The sequence below is a fragment of the Zea mays genome, chromosome 7, assembly GCF_902167145.1.
Source record: "Zea mays cultivar B73 chromosome 7, Zm-B73-REFERENCE-NAM-5.0, whole genome shotgun sequence".
NCBI lineage: Eukaryota > Viridiplantae > Streptophyta > Magnoliopsida > Poales > Poaceae > Zea > Zea mays.
Window position 1 is genome coordinate 92,705,560 of NC_050102.1, and position 7,556 is coordinate 92,713,115.

A 7,556-nucleotide genomic window follows, 5' to 3' on the forward strand; every position below is an offset into this window, starting at 1 on the left:
AGGCACTCCGTCCCCACACACATCAACCGTCCCCATCGATTCCCTGGCAACAGAAATGGGCTCACCGCCTTGGCGTACAATGCCTCACTGACCCCGATTGCCGTCGTGCAGTGACCGCACTTGTACCCACCATAACCGGAATGGGAGACCACATCTCAGGTCGCGTGAGGAGGGCAATCTGCGGGCAGGTTCACTCAGGTACTAGGCTTACAGATTTACCATATTTCTCGGCATATGTTTAGTACGTTCAAACGCTTGACTCATGGTACCACACCTTAATCCTTATTCCAATTTCCGTCTCGTAGACAATGCATCCCCATGGACCGTCGTCCACAGACCAACATCATTACGATATGAAAATGGATACAACCAATTCCTGATCTCGCGCGAGTGCTAGAAAAATCACTCGACTTCTACTGAGATCCCTATTTAGTAAAGCAGCTACTCGACCTAGCATACTAGTATCCATCTCAAAGGGAATCCTGAGTTCATGCAACTAGGGTTTCAGTCAACTCCTACACTTAAGTGCACAGTACAAGCCTACAAACATTAAGTGCAGTAAAATAGCATATATAACGGTTATGCATAAAACCGGGGCTTGCCTTTAATTTAACACTTAGGTAGTGTTTGCTGGGGGGGCACTCGCTTGGCGAGCATCCACTAGTTATGTCCATCCTTCTTTGGGGTCGTCCACCAATTGCATCTTGTGGTTGGCACCACGTCAGTTGCTCGATCGGCATCTCTCAGTCCTAAATGAGATGCAAGATGCATATGGATGAATATGGTAAAAAATATCACAAGATATACAATACATGGTAGCGAACTAAACACTAATTAGTAAGACACTGCAACGACTATACGCAAGCGCTAGCTATTCGTACGTTATCAACGTTCATCATTAACACCATTAACAAGACGACCACATTTTGTATATTTACACAACACAACTATGACATCACAAGAATACGCATTTATTTAACTTGCTATGGCTTTTCCTTAGTTCTTCTATTTATCACACAAAAACATCACCGACCACACAAGTCCAACCAAGACAACATAAGTTTGAATACGACATAGACATTAATAACTACGGAACTCTTATCCACCCTCAACTACAGCAAGCAAGTACATTAATCATGAAACACATGTCAACCTAAGTTTAGCCATTACAATTCTATATCCGTTAAGTGCTAACTAAGCATTTTTAGTCAAAGGGGTGAACTAACAATTAATTGGGCACATGCAGATTTTTAGGACAGCTGCACAGCAGTTGATAGTTTTAATCATAACTCTTCGAATATTAATCCAAAAATAACAAACTAGGACTTTCTGGAAAGCTTAAAAAGTGCTCTACAACTTTGGTATTTTTACCTCAACAAGATTCAACACTTAGCAAGGTTAAAATTGCTAACCCAACAGATCTGTCCAAGTTTGGACAGATTCAGACTTGCAACTTCAAAAATTCACAACTGAAGATTCAGACATCCAGATAAAGTGATCTTAAACTTTCTGGAAAGGTAATAAAATTGTCTACATATCATTTATAAACATCTCAAGGTGATTCAATATTTAACTAAGGATAAACATCACTAAAAGACTTTGCTGTCCATAATAGGACAGATTCAGTCTTCATATTTGAAACATTCATAACTTAAGCTTCAGACCACCAAAAAGAGTGATCCAAGACTTTTTGGAAAGCTTAGCAAAAGTACTATATAAATTTTGTAATCACCAAGAAGTGATTCAATGTTTATCTAAATCAAAAAACACAGTTTTCGAAATCCGTTCTGACGGTGGACAGAACACTGCAAGCAGTTTGTAAAATTCATAACTCTTAAACTATCAGGCTTGTGGTTATGAAATTTTAACACAAGCAAGATCAGAAAAGCATATACAACTTTCTTATAATGACCATGAACAGATTGCAACATTAAATTGAGCAAACAATGCAGTTTCTAAAATCTGTACAGAATTTGGACAGATTCAGTTACTAAGTTTGTGAACAGCATAACTCCTAAACTGTCAGACCTATGGCTGTCAAATTTTAATACCAGCAAGATAATAAAGTAATCTACCACTTTTCTATAGCACGTATATACAGAAAACATAATTTGGTTCATCAAACATACAACACAACTAAAACAGTGTGTGCAGCCCAAAACAGAAATTAATAAATTTCAGCTCCTATACAATTCAAGAATTGCCATATTCTAGAGACTTGAATTATTCTAACACTTTGACAATTGTTAGAGTTAAAATAACTAAGTGAGAACTAACATGTAGACTTACTAATTTTTATACAAGTTATTTCGCGCACTAAAAGTACCCTACTCAATTAACAATGCATTCTCTATAACAATCAATATCGAAGCACTTTTCACCAATAGTTTGCATTTTAACTTAGACGTCACCTGAGCACTACTACTTTTCATCCACCACCATAAACATACGCATTTAGACTACAACATCCCAAACGGGTGCGAGAACACTAGTTTCTAGTTTTAACCCCATGATTATTCCATTAATCATTTTAACTACTTAATCGGCATCGACCGACTTAACTTCATCTCGACGGTCCGAGCACCACAACTCACGAAGTCTACCTAGACATCTAGCATCACATAGAGAGCCTACTACTTCACATTGCAATTCATACAGAACCGCAAGGTGACAATAATAACACACAGGTAATCGACCTTTCTCTACGACCTTCAGTTAGGTCATCAACAGACGACATGATGACTACGAAGGCATGTCACCATTTCATCACACTCATCGCCTATATGCGCACTAATTTATTTCTTGCAACACATGCACTCAAAATCAATCCACACTACACAAAATACACGTATCTCTTATTTATGCGCCGACTTAACACCTTTCGGGATAAAGCGTCACTATAAACACCTTACACCTAATTTCCTTAGGAACCTATTAGTTCACTCGAAGACATCTATTCAAGTCATAAACACAATCATACACTATATGTGAAGCACAATTTAAGGAACACATAATGCGCATCGACATGACTCGACTTATAAATGTAGCGAAAGCGATGACTACTTTGTCATGTCACCACCTCACTATTTAAGCCAAAACAATTTCTACTTATATCGACCGAACATTCATGTCGAGCACACCTTAAATTACCTTGTCTCGCATACAACCATGTTGTGGCGTGCACTCGAGACATTACCGATTAACTTAACACAATTACCACTACAATGCACTTCGATATACACGTTCGTCATCATGGTGCTTCGACAAACCCACACTTCTAATCTACTTATTACATCCAACCAACACCACATGCCCACTGCACTCTTATGACCAATTTTTAGCGCAAATATTTATAACAACTATCGACTAGACGAGTGAAACACCAAACTGATTATTTGCGCATCTCATCTTCAAACAATAACATGTCGCATAATTTATATTTTCAATCTACTCTAACCTACACCAACGATGAATACATAAAATATAATTATCTTAGACTAACTCATTAGCCGACTACGGAAGTCACCGATCATGCTTTAGGCTTTATTTAAATTTGCCGCGCGAACACAATATTTTACGACGAAGCATTTTAACAATCAATTAATACATCCGCGACCAATTCCTATGACGTACAAAATAACTATCGCAGCCACACATATTCAACATCAATATACATCATATTTGTATGCATGCCATCAATCGAAACACATCAATAGTAAATCATAAATCTATCAACCTGTCAAACTTGGATTCGGGTTGCACATGCGTCCACGGTTTAGGGGCTTCACCGGGACAGGCATCGCGCGCGGCTCCGCGGCAACGTCTAGCTGCGATTAACATCACTCAGTGGTTCAATAGTTTTACTGCGCACAAAAAAAATATGACAGCAGTAAGGGCAGCGAGGAATCTCACCGAGGACTTACGGCGTCACGGATGGGGCTGCGCAGTGCAAGACTTTCCATGGGCATTTTGTCGAACACCCACAGCACGTCGATGTTGTGGGGCTGGGGGAAAACTTGGCTGCGCGGTGCTGCGCTGCCGGGAGAGGGAAACAGGGGTGCCATGGGAGGGAGTGCTGCTGCGCAGTAGAGAGAAGAGGAGCAGGGGTGGTGCTGGTCTGCAACAGAGAGGCGATGAGCTAGAGGATAGAGCGAGCGAGGGCTGCTGCAGTGCGTGGCTTGTTGCGCAGTTTGTCGAGCAGCCAAAGGGCGTCAAGGAGAACAACAAGGGGCGCTCAGCTAGGGGAGTAGAGCTCCGACCATGCCGCGCTCCTACCAACAGCCCTGCGCGCGATGGGGAAGAAAGGCCAGCAAAGAGGGGCGCCGAGCTACTGGTTGAAGAAAGGAAGAAGGGCTTGGGCGCCATGGCTGAGGGCGCGAAAATCTGGGTGCCATCCATGGGAGCAGCTGCCGCTGCTGTGTAGTAGTTCGGCCAGGGGAGGAAGAAGGGCAGAGGACGCCATGGGAGGAGCTGCTAGGAGATGGCGCCCTGCCTGCTGCCGTGTGGGAGAGAGTGAGGAGGATGGCGTGGGGGAGAAGGGTGGCAGGGTGTTGGGTGTGACGGCTAGGGGTAGGGAGTGGTAATTTTCTCCAACTTTGCAAAGGGAAGGCCTCATATTTATAGACATGTGAGGTCTAGGGTTTTAGTGGGGTTTCTTAGTGGGCCAAATGGGCTGGGTTGGGCTGGCCCAAAACACTAAATCGGGCCGCGCTAAATTATTTTCCGGAATAAAAATGCTACTGCGGATTTCGTCTCTACGGAGAACAAAGCGAAATAGAGTTCTGATGAACGGACGATTGAGCGATTGATTCGGCCGAGAGTCTAATTTGATTTCGCTCGAAAATAATTACCTGCGCGTGATTTGAAAATAAATCGTCCTGAGATTTGATCGACTTTGGATTTTTAGTCGAAGAAGACGAATCGTGATAATTTAAAATCGTTGTCGATACGGGGTTGGAGTTCGGTTCGGACATGAGATATTTGGCCGAGTCGGATAAAATTGATTTGATGACAACATATTGAGCATTCCGTTTGAGAGTACGGAGTCGGATTAATTTTTGGACATAGATCGAACGTCGACAAATCGGAGTCGGACACAGCTTCGACTAGCAGCTGTCGAGCGTTTGATTAAATGAGCTTTAGACGAGTTTGATAGATTGAGAATGATTATCGAGTTTGCATTCGTTCCGAGAAATAAAATTTTTAACAGGCTCCAAATTTGGCTGTTTCTCGCGATCGAATAACTCCAAATTCGGTGAACTTCCATGGGAAAGCCTGATAGACAAAGATAGACACGATCGAGAAATAGAAATTTTCACTGAGCATCCGAGATTAGGATAAATCTCTCGATGTAACACGAAACAGACACCTGGGGTGTCATAGCTCTCGGAGTGAAATTAACAGAGGAACCCCACGGAGTCGTAGGATGAGGCAGACGTGGAGCTCCAAACTGGGATGGTACAGGAGCGGACGGTGCAGGAGTAGGCGCGGTCAGGTACTAATGGAAACCTGGCATAGGCATGAACTGGGGAGTCCCGGGCATATAGAACTGCTTTTGAGGGGATGGTACAGAAAATTGCTGTCCAGCGCTTGACATCATGTAGACAGTGGCCTACGAAGAGGAAGAAGTCACTGGCTCCCATTTAAGTCTCCTATTGGGATTCCTTCTACACACCACATCCTTGTGATCCTAGCTGCAGATAGAGCACCTGCCACTCCACTGACACTCAGAACGGCGATGTGCTTCACCACAACAGAAACACACCATCCCCAACCCAGGCTTAGGAACAGCTCGATACCTCTGAGTACTCCCTCCTGAAGTACCCGATTCAGAGGGTTTGCCACGATAGGGGTGGTGGCACTGGTGTTGTGACTTTCCCCTCCTGTGGGCTGGACCCCCAGTGTTGCCCCTCCTCGTGTCCTGGCCATGAGACTGATCAACACCCGAAGGCTTCTGAGATTCCATGGTGTACAGATGCTGCATCTCCACGCCCAATGCCTGCTTCACCATAGTACGAAAATCCACCAGTGGGAAGGCGCCCAGAGCATGCCTGATAGTGGGTTTCAGGCTCTGACGGAACTGGCTCACCTTCTCCAATTCATTGTAAGCCACATGAGGAACAAAGCGGACCATCTTGTTAAAGCCCACTTCATATTATGTGACTAACTTCTTCTCCTGCTTGAAAGACTACAAATCAATCTTCATTTTCTCCAGGAAGGTGACCGGGTAGAACCTCCTTTCAAAATGCTTGATAAAAACATCCTAGGTCAGGACTCCTAGTGAAGAGGAGTGAGCTGCCTACACGCCTCTCCACGAAATTTGAGCCTTCCCCTTCAACAATTGCGTGCCAAAACAAACACAATCCCCATACACAATCTCAAAAACATCCATCTTATCCTCCACATAAGTTAGCCAATCTGCTGCCTCAACCGGAGTACCACTGCCATCAAAGGTGTCCAGCTTCATACCCATCCACTGCATCGAGAGAGACCACTGACGGGAAGGGGCACCTCAGCCCCACCACCTGGAGCAGCACCCACAAGGACAGCACCCCCAGGCAGTCCTCCACCACCGGCACCCTAAGCAGCACCAGCAGGAGCAACAGGAATGGCTTGCCTCAGAATGGCCAATTCCTGCTACATGGCTTGCATCGCGGCTAACATTGCCGCCGAACTCATAGAATCCCCACTAGGATCTTGCGGGCTGCCACGAGCCCTACGAGGTGGCATAACTGCAGCCACAGGAGTAAGTAAATAAATAAATAAAATTGGCATAACACCACTTCCAATAATATCAAACTAGCACTGACAATTCATAATATAACAATAGTAAAGCAAGCAACCCATCCTATATGTGCAGTGTGTCAATTTATCATTATTTCTTCGCTAGGACCTACAGCCTATCCCTCTGATACCAACTGTAACACCCCATTGACCCAAACACAATGGATGTCATCAAAACACTTTCCCCAAATGGTTATGTATAATAAAAGATGAAGATAGAAAGGAAAAATTCGACAGCACCTCCCTTGAAAGTTGCATAACGAGGAAACCACAATGTTTATACATGATGCAAAAGAAAAGTAATCCACAGTGTATAATCATGATGCAAGAGAAAAAATAAACATTCAAGACAAAATTAATTCAGCTAACCAAAAATACGACCACCATAAAGACTAGAACATAATAGACCACTGGCACACACTATTTCAAAATAACCAACATCCTTGACCCGAAGCCCCTGGTTAAAATCATTGATGCAGTGGTATAGTTGTTTAGAGGTGTAGTTGATCGTGCTACTACTTCCCTCCTTTCCCCAAGCAAGGTTCAAGTGCCTGCATCAAACAATGCAAGAGTGAGATGACACATCTCAGCAAGTAAAATGATGAAGCAACAATTGGACAACATAAACGAACCGTGTTTTACCAACCACAGAGTTTACAACTGCCTTCTTAAATATTAAAGTGCAGCAAGTATACAAGTACCAAATACCCAGTTCCAAAATCACAAAGAGGAGATCCACAATATCAATATAACCATGACAGGTTCCACATTTT

General features: G+C 43.4%; 1 long non-coding RNA gene across 1 annotated transcript; it reads right to left on the reverse strand.

Annotated features, from left to right (window-relative positions):
* Nucleotides 1–604: 604 nt before the first annotated feature.
* Nucleotides 605–4,812, reverse strand: LOC109940885 (uncharacterized). Its single transcript, XR_002263608.2, has 3 exons — nt 3,913–4,812; nt 3,737–3,827; nt 605–749 (listed from the first exon to the last, which is right to left on the reverse strand). It is a non-coding gene; the product is annotated as an uncharacterized lncRNA (long non-coding RNA).
* Between the last annotated feature and the right edge of the window lie 2,744 nt (nt 4,813–7,556).